Raw genomic sequence first — 24,218 nt, 5'->3', positions numbered from 1 at the left:
TCAACCACATACACAGTTCGTGCTAAGCAAAGATGGACTGTAGTTTGGAGTTTTCTAAGCAAATATACTATATTGCCAAAAGTATTGGGCCAGCCCTCCAAATCATTGGATTCAGATGTTCCAATCACCTCCATGACCACAGGTATATAAAATCAAGCACCTAGGCATGCAGACTGCTTCTAAAAACGTTTATGAAAGAATGGGTCGCTCTCAGGAGCTCAGTGAATTCAAGCGTGGTACCGTGATAGGTTGCCACCTGTGCAATAAGTCCATCCGTGAAATTTCCTTGCTACTAAATATTCCACGGTCAACTGTTAGTGGTATTATAACAAAGTGAAGCAACTGGGAACAACAGCAACTCAGCCACGAAGTGGTAGGCCATATAAAATGACAGAGCTGGGTCAGCGCATGCTGAAGCGCACAGTGCGCAGAAGTTGTCAACAGTCTGCAGAGTCAATAGCTAATGACCTCCATACTTCATGTGGCCTTCAGAATAGCACAACAGCAGTGCATTGAGAGCTTCATGGAATGGGTTTCCATGGCCGAGCAGCTGCATTCAAGCCTTACATCACCAAGTGCAATGCAAAGCGTTGGATGCAGTGGTGTAAAGCATACCGACACTGGACTCTAGAGAAGTGGAGACGTGTTCTCTGGAGTGAATCATGCTTCTCTGTCTGTCAATCTGATGGATGTGTCTGGGCTTGGCAGTTGCCAGGAGAACAGTAATTCCTTGACTGCATTGTGCCAAGTGTAAAGTTTGGTGGAGGGGGGATTATAGTGTGGGGTTGTTTTGCAGGGGTTGGTCTTGGCCCCTTAGTTCCAGTGAAGGGAACTCTTAAGGAGTCAGCATACCAAGACATTTTGGACAATTTCATACTCCCAACTTTGTGGGAACAGTTTGGGGATGGCCCCTTTCTGTTCCAACATGACTGCGCACCAGTGCACAAAGCAAGGTCCATAAAGACATGAGTGAGCGAGTTTGGAGTGGAGGAACTTTACTGGCCTGCATAGAGTCCTGACCTCAACCCATTAGAACACCTTTGGGATGAATTAGAATGGAGATTGTGAGCCGGGCCTTCTCATCCGACATCAGTTCCTCACAAATGCACTTCTGGGTTAAACATTCCCATAGACACACTCCTAAACCTTGTGGACAACCTTCCCAGAAGAGTTGAAGCTATTATAGTTGCAAAGGGTGGGCCAACTCAATATTGAACCCTACAGACTAAGACTGGGATGCCATTAAAGTTCATGTGTGTGTAAAGGCAGGCGTCCCATTACTTTTGGCAATATAGTGCATTTTGTCATCTTTGCATTGCATTCATGTAAATATCAAAGTATGATCTCATTCAAATAGGCACTGACATCTGTAATCCAGGTGCTGTGTGTAGGCAGCCCATCCATGTCTATCTGGACTCAGCGGCTGCATGGACATAGCCATTCGACTCAATTTGACAGTCATGTGGGTACAGGTGAGCTCGTCAAAATGCACACTTTCTGCAACCAAGGGGCACTCACGCACATCTGCATGGCTGTCAGACTGAGTCAAGTGGCTGTGTCCATGCAGCTGCTGCTTCCCCATAGATATGAATAAGCTGCCTACACACAGCACTTGGATTACAGGTCATACTTTACACCAATGCAATCCATAGATATCAAAATATTTCATTAGAAAATTCCAAACTACAGTTCATCTGTGCAGCTGCTGCGCCCCTAAAGACATATTGTATATGGGCAGCCTGCACACAGCACCTGACAACTCAAGCTGCAAAAACACACAGCCCATTCATGGACTATAGGTGTATGAGCTATTGAGTCTGACTTTGTACATACACTAGTCAGCCATAACGTTATGACTACCCACCCAATATTGAGTAGTTCCCCCTTTTGCTGTCAAAACAGTCCTAACCCATTGCAGCATGGACTCCACTAGACCTTTGAAGGTATGCTGTGGTATACCAAGGCATCAGTAGCAGAACCTTTAAGATCTGTAAGTTGCGAGGTAGGTCATCCATGGATCAGCCTTTTGTCCACAGATATTCTATTAAATTGAGATCTGGAGAATTTGGGAGCCAAGTCAACACCTCAAACTGGTTCAATTCTTGAATTTATCAGACCAGGCCACCTTCTTCCATTGCTCTGTGGTCCAGTTCTAAAGCTCACATTCCCATTGTAGGTGCTTTTGGTTGTAGACACAATTTAGTATGGTCACCCCAACTGGTCTGCAGCTATGCAGCCCCATATACAACAAAAACTGTGTTGCCAATTTTGTATTCTTTCAGCACATCAGCTTCATGGACAACCTATATCCCTCCAACTTTCAGATGCCATTGTAACGAGATAATCAACGTTTTTTACTTTACCTGTCAGCGCCAATAAAGTTATGGCTGATAAATGTATCCAATTATTTTTTCAAGTTTTGGATAAAGTGAAAGCTGAACTCTGGTGTTAGCACATTTTTCTAAATCCAAGAGCTATGTGTACTTTTACTTGAATCTTGGTGTCCTTTGTGTAATTCTTCTAGATCTGTATAGTAATCCATTGTGAAACTTTACTTCTATGCAGGAGCTTCCTCTAATGTAGACCGGTCCCTGTTGCTCTCGCCTTGTGCGGGGTGATTGGTCTTGTACCAGCCCTCTCCTGTAGTTTTCTGCAGGCAGCCTGTAGTGGGTGGAGCCTGCTGGCCCCTCCCACAGCTCTATTCTCTGCACAGGCTATGTAGATCTATAGTAAAGATGTCGCCGCTACTTTCACAAGGAAATATCTGTGTTTGCAAAGGCATTTGGTACACCCAAAGTGGATTGATATCCTTTATGGCTATTAAAAATTATATTTGAATTAAAGTTTTTGTACCAGAGATCAGCTTGAAGATGGGTTAGACTGTACATCAGATTTTTATTTCTGTCTTTTGGGAAAATTGCAAAAGTCAACTTCATGTTTTCACTCTCTAGAGTGAATTCTTCATATATTACCTTGGAGAAAACGCTAAGTAAACAGCAACTATATTACCAGTTACTAGTGGAACATGCATGTCCAGGAAAGGAAACATAAATTTCAGCTCACAGCATTTGTCTGGGTGTCACCAGGACAGGGAGTTAGGGGATGGCAATAAAAGCTGGCAGAGGCTATAATCCAGCCTTTCTTGTCCCAGTGGAACCCTTGAAAAAATGTTCAGCTCTCAGGGAACCCCTGCTAAAACCAACTTATTGGATATTACTGAAAAAATACCCCTTACATTGGTGGCCAGTGGAAAAATTGACCTGCTTACAGTAGAGGTCAGAATGCAACTCTTTCAGACAGCTAAAAGGATCATTGGGTTCCTGCAGGTGGCTCTGCCAAGTTACATAGTTAAATACTTACATAGTTAGTCTGGCTGAAAAAAGACAAAAGTCCATCCAGTTCAACCATAAAAAAAAAAAAAAAGTTATACCCAGCAAAGCATGATCGAATACATCTAAACTCCTTGAGCGCTTAGTCTATACCCGCCTAAGCTCTCACCTCAACGACAACAACCTCCTCGATCCCCTACGGTCCGGCTTCCGTCCCCTACACTCCACCGAAACTTCCTTACTCAAACTCTCCAACGACCTGCTAACCGCCAAAGCTAATGGCCACTATTCAGTGCTCCTACTCCTTGACCTCTCTGCGGCCTTCGACACAGTCGACCACCCCCTCCTCCTCAAAAAACTACACTCCCTCGGCCTCAGAGATTCTGCTCTCTCCTGGCTTTCATCCTACCTGTCACAACGCTCTTTCAGCGTTACCTATAATGCTACCACCTCCCCCTCACTCCCCCTCTCTGTTGGGGTCCCTCAAGGCTCTGTCCTCGGGCCCCTTCTCTTCTCAATCTACACCTCCTCCCTTGGCCAACTCATACACTCTCACGGCTTCAACTACTACCTCTATGCCGACGACGCAAATCTATCTCTCAACCCCCCACCTCACCCCCTCGGTCTCTGCCCGAATCACACACCTACTGAGCGACATATCAGACTGGATGTCGCTCCACTTCCTTAAACCGAACCTCTCCAAAACCGAGTTTCTTGTTTTCTCCTGCAGAGGCAATCAGATATTCCCTGGATCAACGTTACCTATAAATGTTAATAACCAGTTATATTGTGTGTATCTAAGAAAGAATCCAGGCCTTTTTTAAAGCAATCCACTGAGCTGGCCAGAACCATCTCTTGAGCGAGTCTATTCCACATTTTCACAGCTCTTACTGTGAAGAAACATTTCCGTATTTGGAGATTAAATGGAGCTGGCCCTGGAACTAAGGAGGCATCATCAAATGGGAGACCAAGCAGTCACAGCTCAAGGAACCCCTAAAAACCTCTTGAGAATTATTATTATTATCATTATAATACAGGATTTATATTGCGCCAACAGTTTGCGCAGCGCTTTACAAAATGAAGGCAGACATTACAGTTACAATACAATTTGGTAGAAGAGGAAACAGATGGCCCTGCTCATTAGAGCTTACAATCTAGGAGGAAACAAGAGGAAACAGAGGGATGGCTGCTCTAATCCTTCCCTCCTCTATCCAGGACTAGTTTTGAATATCCCCTTCATCCATAAGAGGTAAGTTCTGCTTTAACACTGAGAGGTACCTCTTAGAATAAGCAATAGGTCTCTGTGTATCAGCTGTAAAGGGACATTTAGTCCTAACTGTACAGCTGGCTAGTGTTGGGGCCCAGTTGTACCATTGGAGCAGTCAAGCCTGCAGCCAGCAGTAAGGCAACTAGATGGCTGTAGTTCCCAAAGGGCTTAGTCTCTCTACTAGCAGATAGTAAATCCCCACAGCAGTAGCTCACCAGTCCCAGTGATATTGCAACTCACCATCCAGTCACACACTCAGCAATCAAGGTGCTGATATGCAGCAGCGGCAGTGAACACTGGACAGCAATGTGCACTCTACAGGCTCCCTCATGGCAAGAGCAAGCTGTGCCCTCTACAAAGAAAATGCAGCTCTTTCCCCTCCTCCTGGCAATCTCTATCTGGGAAATGCAGTTCTTGATTACAGTAGAGTCTCTCTCCTCTGCACTACAGTTCCCATAGTGCAGTGCTGCCTGACTCAGTCTATTGAACTCTTCCTGCTCAGCAGCTCCCTCCTCCTGCTGATATAGCTGTTACCCAGTTCAGCACGGCAGGGCAGCAACTACAGAGAGCAGCTGCAGTCAGTGTTTCACTCTTCATTCTTAGCCAAGCACCTGGCTATACAGCTGAGGAATGCTCACATCGAGCATTTTTTCTTCTAACAGCATCCCTATGTTAATTGGACAATAAAGGAGCAGAAGTACATGTATGACATCATGTCCACTGCTAAAAAAGAATTATGATATGTTTACTAATGGATAAATTACAATATTAGGTGCTTATATGCTAATGTTAGGTTCCTTACATAACAGGTTTGCTTGCTGTGATGGGTTTGCAGAAATGTTATTAGAACAGTTCTTTGAATGTATCATTACAATGTCTTTTGAAGGTCTTGATGTGCACTCTATAGAGAGACCATAGTCTCCTGATGTTCTACAGTGCTCTTGGTCAAGCTGATAAGGTGTTCCAAACAAACAGAAATTACTATTTCTTCTAATTGTTGACACTTGGCCTGGGTTCCTAGTGAGTTAACATGTAATATGTTATAGGGAGGACCCATGTGGCAACTGTCTTAAAAGCCCGAATTTCCCCACAGACTCTACATTTTGGGTAAATAAACTGTTAAATCCCAACCATACACAGAAAATGCAATTGCACATAACCTGATTGTTCTTCACTACTTTTATGTTGTTTTACTGTGTTGTATTGAACTGCATCTTTAGTGTTCTGTCGTATGCTAACATCTACTGGTGTTTTGGCCCACAACTTGTTTACTTATCTGAATTAGTATCTCCCTCTGTCCTTCCCTCCTGCGTAGTGCTATATAGTTTAGTTCTAGCTAGGCCCTCCCAGTTTCTTTGATGTTCCCTCAGTCAGCACTAGCAGTTCACAGAGACAGGGCTTACACTTCCAAAGACTGGAAAAAGCATCCCCTGTACTGCAATTATCTGAAGTAAATTTGCCTGGATGCAACTTATGTGTCTTATAGAAGAGTTTACCGCTTCCCTGCTGCCCTATAGCAGGAATACTGCTACGGAGCAGTACGGGTGAGCAAAATCACGTATATATATATATATATATATATATATATATATATATATATATACATGATTTTGCACATCCGGGTAGGGTCCGCGCCGCCATTCGCGGCCTCGGCTGTCATTCACTGGGTCCCAGCCGGGGATTCCCCGCCAGCACCCAGCAATCTCCGATTATTACTGACGGGGGGAGAGACCTGTATGTAAACAATACGGATCTCTCCCTTGTCAGTTCCGGGACACTGATTTGTATGGCTCTGCATAGCAGAGCCATATACAGCAGCGCATTTACAGTGTTAAGCACAGACAGCCCATATAGTAAAACAGCACACAGTTAACCCTTTGATCACCCCCATGTTAACCCCTTCCTGCCCAGTGCCACTAGTACAGAGTTAGTGCTGTTTTTTAGCACTGATCATTGTTTTGGTGTCACTGGGGATGTCAGTGACACCAAGTCAGTTCCCCCCAGTGTCAGAATGCTCACCGCAGTCCCTCTATAAGTTGATTGCCACCATTACTAGTAAAAAAAAAAATTCCAGTATATATACCGCCATTTGTAAACGCTATAACTTTCACGTAAACCAATTAATTTAAATGTATTAAGATTTTTTTTTTTAGCAAAGACATTTTGCCTAAATTTATGATGAAATTTGATTTTTTAAATTTTTTTACTGGACATGTTTAATAGCAAAAAGACCAAAACATAGTTTTTTTAAAAAAATTGTCGGTCTTTTTTGTTTATAGCGCAAAAAATAAAAAACACACAGGTGATCAAATACCACCAAAAGAAAGTGGGAAAAAAAGAACGTAGGCCCTCACATTCCTTCTGTACTGAAATGTATTGTAATTGTACTGTCTCCCTTATATTGTAAAGCGCTGCGCACACTGTTGGCGCTATATAAATCCTCTATAATAATAATAACGTAAATGTCATTTTGGTGCAGCATTGCATTTACCGCGCACTTGTCAGTTAAAATAACGAAGGGCCGTATCTCAAAAAATAGTCTGGTCAGGAAGAGGGGTAAATCCTCTGGCGGGCAAGTGGTTAAAGTGATACTAAACTGCTTGTTTATACTCATTGTGGAACGTAAGGGGTTAATTCTCTGCATTGTGTAAAAAGGCCGTTTGATCCTGACTTCTCTGCTCCTGCTCTTGTTCAAATGTCCACGTCTTATCTCCTGATAAGACAGACTGAACCGTAGCCATTCTCAGTTTAGTGCGTATTGCTATGCATAATGCTTGTTATACTCATTGTGGAACCTAAGGGGTTAATCCTCTGCATTGTGTAAAAGGCTGTTTGATCCTTTCTTCAAGTGACCACCACTTACCTCCAGACTGAACCGTTGGCATGCACATGCTCAGTTTGGTGTGTATTGCTAGAGAGGTTTTTTTTTCTAGGGAGAATGCATGTAATCTGCACAGGGCCAATCAGCACTGTCCAGACAGAGGTCAGGGGTTTTGCATCTTCCTACAGCAGAAAGAAAACTGCTCCTACAAGCTTTAACCAGTGCTCTGTTGGACACTGATAGAAGCCACAAGACTGCCCTAACTGCTGATGAGAAAAGGTATTTAGCAGTTTATATTATCTAAAATAATTGCACTTCCATGTTCTGTGTACTGTGGGAGACCAGACAGAGTGGATGCAGGGTCCTGGGTTTAGTAACACTTTAAGCTGCCTGTGGATGCTGTCAAGTCAGCAGGTGACCAAACTTCCTGGACAAGCTAAGTCTAAGGTGGTATGTCCATGCATAACCTTCATTTGAAGCAGAACACTGTTATTAAGCTTACTGGAAATCTCAACTTTTATTTTTTTCATGAAAAACAGAAATGAAAGGGAAATGCTTACTTCATTACACTTCCACCCAGCCCATATCTCATTACTGATTGTTTGTAAACATACTTAATGGCTCTCAGTAATACTAGGGAGCAACACAGCTATGTGCACGCAATAATCAAACGCTGGCTTTTAAAGCTAATAATCTTGCCGTTCCATTAAACTTCTGTGACCTGATTCTTTCAACTAGTCAGATCTTACAGGGACTTCAGCAGCATCAGGAAGCAGAAGACGCTTTGTGTGCAGAGGCTGACATGAAGGAGGAATAGCGTTTGCCTTCAGAGCGGGTGATATCCAATCCTGGAAATAATCTCACAGACTGAATTACTGTGGAAATGCAATGCAGTGCTGAATCTAGTTATATACATTCCTCATGGATCATCTAGTAATGCTAATTACATGTGAATGTTGATTACACTAAATACCCCATTTTTAGGATCACCAAAGAGGTGAAACGAGGCCTGAAAATAAAAAAACATTTGGAAAGACACTTTCAGGTTGATAATATATATATGTGTGTATATATACCGGTATATATATATATATATTTTTTTTCCGGAATTAAAATTGACGGCAGATAAAAGACACATTGAGGCAGCTACTTTAATGCTTACCCTCACGTTCTTCCAGTGCAATGGAGATTAATCTTCCAGTAAAAGAGAGTTGTCACAGGCTCACATAAAGAGTGCCCAGCTATGTCCGCACTTTCCACCCAGCTTCTCCATTCAATGGTTCTCTCCGTGTGAGTCACAATGACAGCTGAGATTGTTGGCTTGGGGCTTGTTTGTAAACAAAGTCATGTGCTAATATAATTTTTCCTAACTACTTCCCTACTGGGCCAATTCTGACATTTCTTTCCCATATTTATTTATTTAGTTATTCCCATACATTTATAGGTAAAGTTGATCCAGGGAATATCCGATTGCCCGATCAGGAAGGAATTTTTTTCCATGCAGGAGCAAATTGGATCGTGCTTTGCTGGGGTTTTTTTGCTTTCCTCTGGATCAACTGTGGGTGTAGGATTATAACTTTTTTTATGGTTGAACTGGATGGACTTTTGTCTTTTTTCAGCCAGACTAACTATGTAACTATATGTAAAAATCGTCTTTTTTTTTTTTTTGCTAGAAAATTGCTTAGAAACATGTTTTTTAAGCAAATACCTTATAGAATAAATTGTGTATGTTGCATATTTTGTATTTAGAAACTAGAAGTGACAAAATCCAGTTCTCGTCATCTCTATAGTCTCATTAGATTCGAATGCTCGGCCGCAAACTGAACAGGGGGGTGTTCAGCCCATCACTACTAACTAAATAACTAAAACCCCTCCAAAGGTCCCCCAAAATAAATAGTAGACCATTGGAGGTGTCTGTGTTTTTTTTTTTGTTTCTTTTTAACAAAGAAGTTGTCAGTCATTTGCTGGTAATTTTAAAACTTTTGGGAGAGCCCAGGAAGGCACCAGAAGGCAGTGAGAGAGGGGTGAAAGTAAGCCAGCGGCTATTTAGTTGCTCGGATTACTTTTAACTTATTCAGCATTTCTTGGCAAAAATTTTGATATGGGGATGATGCCTGCAGCTGTGGCTGGGGAGTCAGCCAGCTTGGGTGCCCCCAAGCAAAGTAGACCTCCCACACCCCAAAAGATGCCCAGCTGATCAAACTCAGGGGACTCCAAATTTCTAATGAGAGCTCTTGTCCTGCTGTGATAATTGTTGCACTTTGTGGTGTTCATACCTCCGACCTGTAGATGTCACAATTTATAGGAGGCAACATTCTGTCTGTTAAATGCCTCTTTTCAGATGCAGATCTCTTTTCAGAGGTGCAGCAATCTTCCTTCATGTATAACGGCAGCCAGAGTTTTGTTGGCTGAAAAATCTTCAGCATATGCCGTGCTTCTTTTTGTTCTGGATTTCTAGCCACCCCCCATGCTGTGCTTTGTTCCACCCGCTGGCCCTTGTGTCACCAATGCGGACACAAAGGAGGGCCATGCTGGAATCCAACATTCCTAGAAGTGTTGGATGCTGAAGTCTACCAGAGGCTGCAGCTTTTCAGGAGAGCAGTGTCAGGCCTTGCCACCCACTGGAAAGGTGTGCATCAAATGTTTTAACTCTTTGTTTTAGAAAACAGAATAGCTTAAAACTATTCCAGCAGTCACTGGTGGCAGCAGACATTTCTCTGCTCTTCATAATAGGATAGGATAGGAGAGCTAGGATTACTTTGCTTCAGTCTGAAATATTTGCAATTTCAGGCTTCAATAGACACATCTTCCCAAACATTTGAGGCTGGTATTATGTTTCTTCAAGTATTGTCATTATGCATCTACTGACACCAAGGCTGGCATTGTGCTTTCCAAAGACTTATCTTATTATTTAAAGTGGTTGTAGCACCGGTGGAGGGAATCGGGGTTGCCCTGTGCAAAACCGTGGCACAGAGCTGGTAAGTATAACACCTTTGTTATTTAAAAATGTAGAATAAACCTGCCTTTAATATCACTTTAATGTTTTACTAAACCCACAACAGTAAAATCAGTCTGTATATGTAGTAAAGCATTCTTGTTATACTCACTGTGGAACCGAAGGGGTTAATCCTCTGCATTGTGTAAAAAGGATGTTTGATCCTGATTGCTCTGTTCCTCCCTTTTTTATCTCCTGATAAGACAGACTGAACGGTAGCCATTCTGCACATGATCAGTTTAGGGCGTAGTGCTATGCATAATGCTTGGTATACTCATTGTGGAACCTAAGGGGTTAATCCTCTGCATTGTGTAAAAGGCTGTTTGATCCTTTCTTCAAGCGACCACCACTTACCTCCAGACTGAACCGTTGGCATGCACATGCTCAGTTTGGTGTGTATTGCTAGAGAGGTTTTTTTTTTCTTGGGAGAGTGCATGTGATCAGCACAGGACCAAACAGCACTGGTCAGACAGAGGTCAGGGGAATTCCATCCTTATAGAGCAGAAAGAAAACTCTTCCTACAAGCTTTAGCTTTAGCTGGACACTGATAGAAGTCACAAGACTACTCTAAATGCTGATGAGAAAAGGTATTTAGTAGTTTATATTTACTAAAATAATTGTATTTCCATGTTCTGTGTACTGTGGGAGACCAGATATAGTGCATGCAGGGTCCTGGGTTTAGTAACACTTTAAGGCTTGGTTTACACTAGCCCATTCTCAGAAAAGTGATCCACAGTCAGTTGCTTTATAGTGTCCCACTAAGCATCCGCTGTCAGGCGTTCAGGAGGCAATTCTTCTGCCTCGCGAATACTTGTTTTTTTAAAAAAGTTTTTCCAAACAGTGTTTTACAATGGGACTAATGCGCTACAACCCCAAGTGTTTGGTGTCTATTTTGACCTGAATGGCAGTTTGACAGGTGGTGCTGCCTATCAACTTGACATGCCAAGTTAAATTTGCTGCAGGTGCAATACAAAGAGCTAAGTATGTGAACAGCCCTATTTGGCTGTATTGTGGACTTCAGATGGGTGGTAAAACCCCAGCTCAAGTGTCTGTTTTTACCACTCCCTATGTAAATGGTGCCTTACTGATGCTAGAATAAATATATTGACCTGTAATGTCCTTTAGCTTAGCTAGATAGAGTATGTTGCTTTTTTTTTTTAGAGGCTGAGCAGCATCCTGGGATGAGTCAGCCTGGAAGTGAGGCAGGAGTTCATCTCAGGACATGCTGGGTGGTTCTACAGGTCAGGGCTTCCGGATACTTAAGAACTTTCTGGAACAGGGGAGGAGGCACAGATCTGTATGTTTGAGGGACATTGGGCAATCCCCTAGCAGGAGGCTGGACATGGTGACCAGGCCACCCTCAAATATGAAGAGCCTGGGAAGAGAGGGGATTAGGGTGGAAGATGGACTGAGAGGAACACTGGAGTGTGGAGCCTGGAAGGGGGTCCCAGGGAAGAGAGCCCACCTACAGGCTGGTTGCTGGACAGGAGGATCTCCACTGCCTAAAGTCTCCTGGGGAGGACTTCCTGAGCAGCAGGGAAGGAACCAGCCCAGTGAAAGGCCTGTTCCAATCTAATTTTTAGATGTACAGGATCGGATCGGATGCCAGCGAGTGTTAGAGAACTATTGTCCCCTGACACCCGTCGGTCCATAGAAATCTATGGATAGAACAGATGTCTAGCATTCTTCATGATTCTCATCTGAGATTTCTTAAGGTTTTGGAACCTTGGATACGATATTCCTTGCCATCCCTGCCCCTAACTAGTTATGACCTCTTATAATTGCTGCCTGTGCTATCCCTAGATCTGTGACTTTTCTAGTCTCCCTTTCCTCTATTTTTTCTTTCTGATTCCTTTTTTTTTATTTCTTCTAACCTTTTTTCTTTCCACTTCTCTTTACGGTATTTTGTTGGACTACTGCCGATAATATTTGGTTTGGCTGTTTACCGTCCTTCCTTGCTGTTATTGGACATTTTATTATTTGGCTAATACAAGTCAGCAGGATGTACCTATTCCTGAGTTATTGTTATGCTCGGCTCCTGCGTGGGCGTATATTGAGCTTGTTGTGTTCATAAAACAAAACTTTCTTAATAAAAATATTGAAACAGAAGTCTATGGATGGATCGATCGGGTCCGCCTGAAAAACAGACAGGCGAACCCCATTGGTCCGCTCGTGTGAAAGGGGCCTAATGGGTCCAAAGGAACCCACCCCTCTGGTACCCACTTGCTGTACCTTATCAGCGTAACTCACTGATCAAAAAATCTTAAACAGACAAACCGCCCACAGAAAGAAAGGGCTGTAGTCAAGAGATCAGGACAATTAGGGCCTACATGGTGTAAATCCACAGGGGGTTAACACATATTTATAAACAAAAAAATCCTTTATTGAAAAATAATTATAATAAATGATACAAATGCAAAACAAAATCAAAAACATTCTACCCTCCAGCACAATTAAAAAGACATAAACAGGCACCTAACCACATGCATACACGCACCTGATAGGGCTAAATGTACACATCAAAGATGACAAATAATGCACGAATCCAGTGTAAAAGGCTAAGCCCAAACATAGATAAAGTTCCCGACTGACATGAGTTTAAGCCCAGGCTTAGTCTTAGTCCAGTATAGTAGCTCTATAGATTACAGGTAATGAGGTATAGGAATCTCATAGTCTGCAAACCACAGGGACATCATGAAGCAACTGATAAACTGATCTGATCCTCACTGGTCTGCCTCGCCACAGGCTATCCCCACTTCAGTAGATCCTGAATATGGCAGCCAGACTCATTCACCTTACCAACCGCTCCGTTTCCGCCACCCCCCTCTGCCAATCCCTCCACTGGCTTCCAATTGCGCAACGGATCAAATTAAAAATCCTAACACTGACATACAAAGCTGTCCACCATACTGCCCCGAACTACATCACCAACCTAATATCCAAGTACCACCCAACACGCACACTCCGCTCCTCACAAGACCTTCTTCTCTCTAGTTCCCTGGTCTCCTCCTCCCATGCCCGCCTCCAGGATTTCTCCAGGGTGTCACCCATCCTCTGGAACTCCCTACCCCAAGCCATCAGACTATCACCTACTCTCCTCTCCTTTAGGCGCACCCTGAAAACCCACCTCTTCAGGGAAGCCTACCCTACCCCCTGCTAATTTGCCGACCTCCTACACTCTTCCTATCACTCCATCCCCCACAGCTATCTCCTCCTGTACCACTAACCCCTCCCTCCTAGATTGTAAGCCTGCAGTATGGTTGCATTTTCCAGTGTAGGCGGTGTGTCATTAGAACTAATAGCACCCACCCACGGGTCCACATTTCTCTGTGCGGGTGGTGTGACTGCACAGATTTTCGTGCAGATTCGCAGCGGCACCACCCGCACAGATGTGAACCGAGGGTTATAGTTTCCCTTTTAAATTGCTGCCCCAGGTCACCAAAAGTATCTAAGCTGGAAAATCATAATCATCAAAATTGCAGCAAACTGTGGCTCCACCAATAGAATTGGCTGAGCTTGACAATGTCCCTTTGGAGTTTTGTTATTGAACATTGGAAAATTGAATTTGTGGCCAGCTCCTGTCACCTCTACTCCTTCTCCTCTACGTTTGCACAAAATCTATTGCCCTGTGTCCCTAAATTTGAGATATGTTCCTTTCACTGTTGTCATTTCTCTAAGAATTTTTTTAGTAGCTGTGTCTCATCAGAGTGACGAAACGCATAGGGAGGGTCCAAATAAGTGATGTCATCCAGCACAGAATGTCTGCTCACACAAGGTGAGGAATGCTGGTGGAGCATGCTTGCTTGCTTGCTATACCTTTGTGCTGGGACTGGCACTGACCAATGTGAGCTTTATAATATTTTTAATGTGGATTTTACAATAAAAGGTTTTACACTATGGATATTTTGTCTCCTCCTGGTTTTATATATGAGATGTGACAATTTGATTCTTGAAATTTCTGCTGTATAGCAATATAGTAGTGAGTCATTTGGCCATTTGCAGTCATGAGTGCTCTGACATGGTATGCTCTCCCCGTGGTTGCAGACCAGTTGACTGTCTTTACGGCGTAGTAGAAGAAATAGCACGTGTGTCCATTGTGCTGTTGGCAGATAATTAGTGATAGGAATCTTGAGCAGTGGATTAATATAAAATCTTATGTGAAAATTGGCAAAAGTGTGAGTGAAACTTTAACTCTGGTTATGGTGAACATTCCATGAAGACATCAAGTGTTTTTGAATGGCCTAGGTGGTTTAAGGAGAAGTGGGAAGATGTTCACAATGACCCAGGAAGTGGAGAGCCAAAAATGCAGATGCAAATGTAGACGGAGTGCCAACCTTTGTATGCTTATGGTGGTTTTTTTTCAAAAGGGGATAGTTCACTATGAGTTCATAGAACATGGTACAAAGGTCAACCAACATTGTCACTTGGAATTTCTGAAAAGGTTATAGGATACTGAGGAGAATACCTGAACTCTGGCCTGTCAAGTGGATTCTCCACAATGAAAACACTCCTGCACAAACAGGCCATTCTTGGAATTAAATTGCCACACCTCGTATATGAAAACCTTATAATTGAGTGTTCCTGGGGATTTATATAGGGAAGAGCACAATGACCCATTTAACATTAAGGGTCTTAGAGTCTGGTACGTTTTCTGGATCATTGGGTGGAAGAGCCACTCACTGGAGAGTGAAGCCCTGGAATCTATATGGGACTCTGTTACATGGTTTATTAGGATTGAACAATGATTTGTGTGGTGAAATACACTACAAAGTGGGACTGATAGTGACACAAGCAATTTATGGATTGTAGTTGCAGCAAATGTGATTTCTGTAGCTATGTCTCTGCTGCAAAGCTATCATTTTTATTGTAGGAAAACTACCATGTTTCTCTAAATCTGAAGCATTTTGTCCTGTCTCTTATATTTAAAACATTTTATTAATGAAGGTGTTATTTTTCAATTTAAATAAATAAATAAATAAATAGAAGAGGGGCATTATACAGGGGTGGGGGAGCAGTTGGAGAATAATTGTCCTCATCTACCCATGTGCCACTGATAAATCTACCTGGAATAAAAGTCTATTTTTATCAATGGAATGAATTAGACTGAGCTGCTGCTGTATGTAAGTTAATTCTAAAATATAAAACAATTCTGCAGCCAAATATGTGCTCCTAGCATATGCTGTCTCTGAGGCTGTTTGTAAAAATCATTCTGTTCTGTAACACGGTGCTTTAACATATCCCCCAAACCTGTAATTTAAAGGATTACATCTTTATTGTTTTCCTCAAAGCACCATGATAAAGCCCCCTCCCCATGGGCATTTTTTTTTTAAATTAATCACCGCTTTGGTCGCCACCATGTCCAACATCTTCTAAATCTCTGTTTTTGATTCTCTTTGTTTATTAGCCCCACAAAAGGAAGGAGTTAAACATCAAAATTTGCCTCCTATAGACTTCAATAGGGTTCAGAAAAATTTTTGATGTTTTGAGGATGTTTCGCAACAGTGGCAATGAATCAAACCTGAGCAGATTATTACATTCCTAATAATAAAGCCATGCAAATGAAAATGTAGCTTAATGTGGACATTTATATTCAGCTACAATATTTGGACACATTATTGTACATATCGCCACAGATGAGTTATAGGTATAATTTTTAGCTGTTTCTTTTATTGTCACATCAGTGCTGCTAAAAGAAAGCTGAAGTCATGTGATTTCTCAGAAAGGATTCATCTCCTGTCACCCGGTGACATCTGAAAGATTTTCTGGCAAACTGATCAAAAGATCCTCACTAAACTGGATTATGTAAAGTAGACAGTTCTCTGTTCTAGTATACTGTACTCATTTTAAGTAACATTGTAGGGCACATATTGGTTCTGTTTCATTGGATTTAGGAAGACTAGAAAAGTAGATCTAAACCCAATCACTAAAATCTTATATAAGCTGTAAAGCGTGTCTAAAGCTTTGTGTTAAAAAACGAATGCCCTACCAAAAAAAATCTACTGTTTTATGCAGCATATCTTTTTCTGCTATTCTCTCTCTTCCTTCTGCTCCAAGTTTAGAAACGTATAGAAATTGCCCCTGCACCTCACCCTCCATTACATGCTCTAGAACAGAATTACAAGTTGACAAGTTGACTCACATCATACAGAGAAATCCAGTCTAAGTTTAAGCTGATGTAGCACAGACCACTGACAGGTCCCGCTGATGTGTCTTAGGTTCTCTTTCCATCTGGGTCCCCAGGCAGCCAGGCACACAGTAGTCTCTTTCACAATAACCAGGACATGGATGTCTTTTTAGGCTTTATTGCTGGTTAGACTTGGAAGGGGTGTAGGGAAGCTTTGGGATACTCCAGAATTTAGTTCACAAAATATTTGGAGGTCTCTCTCTCTATTCTGTCTACTCTCTTCAGGGTCATCCCTGGCAGACTAGAGCGGCTTTTCTCAAAATGTTCAACATAGAGAAGCCCTTGAAATACATTTTCGGTCTCAGGGAACCCATGCTTAAAATTACTCTGTCTAAAATTCATGATGCAATAGTGTGATGGTCAGTGGGAAGAATGCCCCTTATACACGTGTGGTCATTGGGGAAAAACAACCCCTTACAGATAGCTAAAAAGATCAATGGTGTCAGCGGGAATTTATCTGAGAGGCAGAGATTTCTTATTGCTCAAGGAACCCCTAGCAACCTCTGGAGGAACCTTAGGTGAGAAACCCTGGACTAGAAACACAAGCACTTCTGGGTTTCCCAGCAGGTCAAATCCCACTTTAGCAGCACTAACACAGTCACACAAGGGGTTAAACAGCAGAAAGTCAGTAGGGCTCCACTTCCATGCCTCTACTCACTGTGTCACTGTGCCTGCAGATACTTGCATACCTCCTGTCCAATATTGGCTATACACACCGTGAATCTCCAGGCCGGATCCTCAGAGCACCACTTTGACTTTGCTCAAAAAACTGCTTCCAGCAACAAACAGGCCTCCCCCAGCTCCTCCTGAGGTGGGACCTTGATGAATTCTCTGCTACAGCCCCCCAGCCCCCACTGAGCTGAGACCTTGCTAAGCTCTCTGCTGGCTGCAGCTAACCTGCCCAGAAGGGCAGCAGCCCTTCAGACTGCTATCTCCTCCTACAGGTCAAGAACCCTGCTGCTCCAGGCACTCCTCCCCAGGGATTGACTGAGACCACATAAATATTATTATTATTTATTTATGAACATGCCCCTTTCAATTAGTGATTCAATTACACAGAATCAGCAGCATGCATGTCATGACTGTTGGGTCTGCTCGATTTCGATTACTCTACTACACCTGCTAGTAAATTATTTGCCATGTAGAAATATCATTTCTACCAAAAACAGAGATTGATCAGGTTAGTGATGTCTGACTGCTATTATTTTGAACACAACTGTATGCTATGTTCTTTTTTTTGTATGCAGCCTGTGGACTGAATGAAAAAAAGAGAAGAAATCTTTTTTTTGTATGCAGCCTGTGGACTGAATGAAAAAAAGAGAAAAAGTGTGTGGTATGCCCACCATTAGAATATACCGCCCTGCATCCACCCACTTCTAATGGTGGGCACACATTAGGTCACACTTTGCCACAAGAGCCAGTTCCAAGATTGTACAAATGTTTAAATAGTGGCACACTTGAATAAAATTGTCCACGTATAAGTGATACCCCATATGGAAAAAGGATCAAAAATTGGCCGATTTTTCGGCCAAAAAAAAATTGGCCGATTTTCGCACCGTTAGTGGGTTAATTGGTTGGCCATTTTTCAGGGTTTTGGCAAAAAATTTTTATCGGTGAAGTTGGAAAAAAATCGGCCGATTTTACGACAATGATGGGCAAATCGGCCGATCGTTTTACCGATAAAAAATCTGTGCATGAGCCGTGACCTGCAAGAAGAAGAAAAAGAAGGAGAAGGAGAAAAAGAAGAAGAAAAAGAATTCCAGTCCGCTATTATATTGGACATGAAAAAGTATTGCGGTTGCAACAATGTAGCTATTTGTATCCGAATAAAACCATCTCTATCCGAAATGGATACAAATGGATACATTTTTGCAACCGCAATACTTTTTCATGTCAAATATAATAGCGGAGCTCTCTGCAAGGGACAGAAGTAATTAAATGCCGGCCGTAGACGGGACGAAAATCGGACGATTTTTTTTATCGTTGGTGGTAACGTTGGCCTATTGAACGACCGATTTTTCGTTTTTTTTTTTCCTAAAACAGACGGTTTTCGACCCATCTATGGCCTGCATAATGCTGCATTTTTGGGGATGCTATACTAACGTGAACGCTTATATAGTGCTGATCTGATCAAAGATATTGATCCGTTCAGACACTATACTAGCAATGGAGGTTTATTGTGCATGAGCGTGTTCCTGGCAATCAAGGGGTTAAATGTGATGACTGGTGTACTGACGGGCAATCTGACGCTATCTGGGAGGGGCGATAAAACCACGGGAGCGCGAATCACGTATATATATATATATATATATATATATATATATGTGATTTTGTGCACCCATGTCGCCCTGTAGCAGTATTTCTGCTATAAGGCGGTCAGGAAGCGGTTTGTGTTATGTCGCTGCGTTACTTTAACTGACAATTGCACGGTCATGCAACACTGAACCCAAATTAAATTTATGTCCTTTTTTCCCACAAATTGAGCTTTCTTTTGGTGGTATTTGATCGTCTGTGCAATTTTTATTTTTTGCGCTATAAAAAAAAAAAAGGTTGACAATTTTGAGAAAAAAAACAATATTTTGGACTTTTTGCTATAAAACATGTCCAGTAAAAAAATGTTAAAAAATTTTGTCATAAATTTCGGCCAAAATGTATTCTGCGACATATCTTTGCTAAAAATAAATCCCGATACGTGTAAATTAATTGGTTTATGTGAAAGTTATAGCGTTTACAAATGGCATTTTAGATACTGGATTTTTAAATTTTTTTAATACTAATAATGGCGGCGATCAGCGACTTATGCCGGTGATCAGCGACTTATGGCGGGACTGCGGCGGACATTCTGACACTGGGGGAACTGACTTGGGGTCACTGACATCCCCAGTGACACCAATACAGTGATCAGTGCAAAAAAAAAAACATTGACACTGTACTAATGGCACTGGGGAAGAAGGGGTTAACTTTTTTTAGGTAATGAAAGGGTTAACTGTGTGAGGGGAGTGTTTTACTATGGGGCGGGAGTGTGTGCTCTATGGGACACTGATCCAGAGAGATAAACTTCTCTCTAAGAATCAGCGTGTGCTCGGAGCTGACAGAGAGCAGACTTGCAGTGTAAACACTGCAGCCATGCTCCCTGTCAGTGATTGCCAGTAATCGCCGGGACCCAGCGGGTCATTACCTGCCGGGACCTGGTGATTGACACCCGCGGCCGCGATCGGCGGGACGGGTAGGGTGGGCACACGCCTCGCGCGCACCCCCTACTTGTTTTGCAGACCGACGTTTAAAAACGGCGTTCTGCGAAGCGGTGCCGCCCTGGCTAGGGATCCTGATTGAATTCTGAATTGCAGGACATACAAAAGAACTGAATTGAGTGTGCTATGCTGCAACCCTTGTTTGAGTTTATCAAGAGTGTTAACTGTCATTTATTGCACTTATTTTTTTGTTACAGTATTGCACTTTATTTTACCGTGCTCAAAATTTGATCTAAAAATAATAATCAAAGTGTCAGTTCTCTCTAACCTGTGTGTGTCTATATTATGGTAAAAAGGCCAGGGGGTTCCTCCAACCAGGGGGTTCAAGGTGTTGTCAGCAGAGGCTGAGCTTCCAAGGCAGGCTCAGGGAGACAGGGAACTCAATAACAACTTAGCTACCCTCAAGAAAGCACTGCTATACAAGTAATGCATTAAAAACTGATCGGAGTCGTCTAATTTTGGTGGGTGGCCTATTCCTGGAACTGGTACCCAGCTCGGCTGGTGGGGAAAAGGGGGGAAGTGTCATGTCAAGGTACTGTGCCTATGATGGTGAACTGTGTTCTTTATTTGCCCCCCTTGGGAGTGGGACCCACTCTAATGTACACATTTGGTAAAGAGGCCTGTTAGTGGTATCTAGGGATGCAACATTTTACCAGCATTTTCTTGGTTCTTCCTGGGTTTTTTTTGCCTTCCTCTGGATCAACTGGGTATAGGATTATAATTTTTTTTCTATGGTTGAACTGGATGGACTTTTGTCTTTTTTCAGCCAGACTAATGATGTAACCTAAAAAAAAAAGAATATGCAAATGAAATGCACATTCTATCCTACTGGAAATTAACTTCAGGACATGAGTATTACAAGGTTACTGTACCTGTCACTTGGCCATTATGTCCTGTATAGGAGCCTTGGCTACATTGGGTGACAGATATCTTGTCAAGTTCTCTTTTAGAGCCTATACTGATATGAAATAACATTGATTAACAACCTGCTGTATATCCATGAATGATAGACACTTACATAATGTTACCTTTCAAAGGAAAACACTAACTTTCCACATAATTACCTCCCAATTGAGATTTCACGTCTTACCCATCCTGTCAAGCTAGCCATGCCTTCACTTTATCAGAAACCCTCTCTGGAATCTAAATGCACATAAATGTAGCAGTAAGCAAAAAATTCTCGACTTTAATCTTAGACATTCAACTTGATGTAACATTTATCAAAGAGCACCGATATTTGTTATACCAAACACATTAATACAGCTAATCAAAGGCTGAGTTGGCACTTGGAAATAAATGGACCTGACCCAGCTGTTACTTTGAATGATGGATAAGTCTTGTGCTCTGTAATAAGTGATAAAGTGTATCAAGTGGGAAGGAGTTGTGCAGGCAGGCATGAAATTAATTAATAGTTCATGTTATGATTCATCATCTCCAAATTTAGAATGTGCATGTTTGCAGAAACCTTGGTATCGTCTCATCTACCCCAACTTACTACACATATACTTGTCAGTCGAGCAGTGGCTGCATCCAATCAGATGCAGCCAAAGTTCGTATATTTAGACAGCAAGCAGGATCAGCTGTCAAAATACAAAAGCTGCAGCAGAAGATTCATCTATCTACTCTTTATAGCATGGCTAGAAGAACAAATTAAATTTTTTTCATTTAGCCTCTATAAATGTGTGATAGACTTAAAGTGTTAGTAAACCCACAACAGTAAATCAGTTTGTATATGCGGTAAGGAATGCTTGTCATACTTATTGTGGAACCTAAAGGGTTAATTCTCCACATTGTGTAAAAAGGCTGTTTGATCCTGACTTCTCTGATTCTCCCCTTCTTCTACTGTACCCAATCCATCTGCTGATAGTACAGAGCTCTAGGAGTCACTCTGCACATGCTCAGTTTGGTGTGTATTGCTAGAGAATTTTTTTAGGGGGGATGGTGCATGTGATCAGCAAAGGGCCAATCAGTGTTGTCCAGACAGAGGGTCAGGGTGTCAGGGAGCGAGGAGCCAGACACACAAGGAGGTGCAATTAAAGGTAGGTTTATTGTACAAAAACAAGACAGAGTCTATGCAAGTCCAACAGCAACAGCGGATGACTTGGTAGGACAGAAGCCAGGAAGGATGGTCGCCAGAGCTGGGGTCAGAAGCCAGGAAGGATGATCGCCAGAGCCGGGGTCAGAAGCCAGGAAGGATGGTTGCCAGAGCCGGGATCAGAAGCCAGGAAGGATGGTCGGCAGAGCCGGGGTCAGAAGCCAGGAAGGATGGTTGCCAGAGCCGGGGTCAGAAGCCAGGAAGGATGGTCGCCAGAGGTGGGGTCAGAAGCCAGGAAGGATGGTCGCCAGAGCCGGGGTCAGAAGCCAGGAAGGATGGTCGGCATAGCCGGGGTCAGAAGCCAGGAAGGATGGTCGCCAGAGCTGGGATCAGAAGCCAGGAAGGATGGTCGGCAGAGCCGGGGTCAGAAGCCAGGAAGAATGGTTGTCAGAGCCGGGGTCAGAAGCCAGGAAGGATGGTCGCCAGAGCCGGGATCAGAAGCCAGGAAGAATTGTCGCCAGAGCCGGGGTCAGAAGCCAGGAAGGAGTCTTGCCAAAGCCGAGTCGGTATCCAGGAGAGCAATGAGAACTAAACAGGAGCTTGCTGCTGTGCAACAGACAGGACACGAATGCAATAGACAGCTACAAACAGCAGACTTATATGTGATAAGCCGCCACCTCCTGGGGGAGGAGCCGCATAGGCTGAAAGCATAAAGGATCCCACAATGCTTTGCAGACACCTAAGATGGATGCCAGCACATGGAGCAGCACAAGCCCTGAGGAAAGGTAGGACCTTGACACAGGGGTTATTCAGCCTCATAGGATAGTCAGAACAGAATGAAAACTCCTCCTCCAAGCTTTAACCAGTGCTCAGCCAGACACTGATAGAAGTCACACAACTGCTCTAACTGCTGATGAGAAAATGTATTAAGCAGTTTATTTACTAAAATAATTGCATTTCCATGTTCTGTGTACTGTGAGAGACCAGATATAGTGAATGCAGGGTCATGGGTTTAGTAACACTCTAAGATATCCCTGGGTTTTCTAGCAATCTTACTACTATAACCAATACAAACATTTTTAATGACTTTGAATAAATACGTATATATATACAATATTCAGTAACTCAATATATTATACCCATTAATATGTTTAGGGTGGTGATTGTAATTTTATAAAGATACAATATGTATTCGTTAAAGGTAAAGATAAACATTTGATTCATTTCCGCTTCATTCGTTAAGTAAATAATTTCATTTTTGTTAATCGTTATGTTAGAATAATCCAGTTTCGGATCGATTTGTTATTTTGGGAGAGTATATATTCTTTGTATCAATTCTATTCTGTTATTCTTTTGTTATTTCGAAAGATTGGCTACACCGCTCTTATACGAATAAACCAAATTATTCCGAATGAATACATATTCCTTTGTTATGCTATTAAATTGAATTAATCATTTACCATTTTCCCATTTCCAACTGACTTTGTTTGTCTCAAGCTCAACCCCAATACAAAAAGAATAAAAATGAATAGATCGGAATCAATTTGGATCATTCGTTATGTCGTTACATTTTTTCAGATGCCTCAAACATTAACAAAAGACCCAAACTATCACATCATGTCATCTGAATTCAATGAATGAACACAAATTAATTAGCTGTTTCCTTTACAATCTATTTCAGATTTGTTGAAATTCGTTACTATAGTTGAAAGTCTATCCTATAGAGAAAAACAGCTTTTATCACTCCCTTTAGCATCACCACCCAGCTTGAATTTTGTTTTTGCAGGGACAGCTGTAGGGAGGTCAGTTGCTATAAAGGAAGGCACAGCCCCAGTGCTACATCTCCCAAGAGACATTTTCCTACACACAGTGGGGTTTATTTACAAAAGCTGGAGAGCGCAAAATCAGGTGTACTTCTGCATAGAAACCAATTAACTTCCAGGTTTTATTGCCGAAGTGTAATTGAACAAGCTGAGGTTACAAGCTGATTGGCTACTGTTCACAGGTGCACCAGACTTTGAGGGAAGCAGTTTTAGTAAATCTCTCCAAGTGTGTGGGCGGGCTGTTGGTGCTCAAAGTAGCAGCACTGCTTTCCTGTGAATTAAATCAATATATGCTTGCCGAGTGTGGCAGAAGGGGGTGAGGCAATGGAAGCTTCAGCAGCTGTTCAAAGGGCATAAAAGTTAATCATTACACAAGCGAGTGAGTTGCATTTTGTGCAATGGCTGTTTCCTGTAAATAAATAATCTTTGCTTGACTATGGGATTACATAAATAATATTTAAAAATGCGCTATACAAAACCCTTCAAAAACTCTTTTAACTGCAATACATCAGC

Source organism: Staurois parvus, unplaced genomic scaffold (genome assembly GCF_062004578.1).
Source record: "Staurois parvus isolate SC_StPar_1 unplaced genomic scaffold, SC_StPar_1.0 ptg000422l, whole genome shotgun sequence".
NCBI lineage: Eukaryota > Metazoa > Chordata > Amphibia > Anura > Ranidae > Staurois > Staurois parvus.
Note: the sequence above shows the minus strand (reverse complement) of the source record.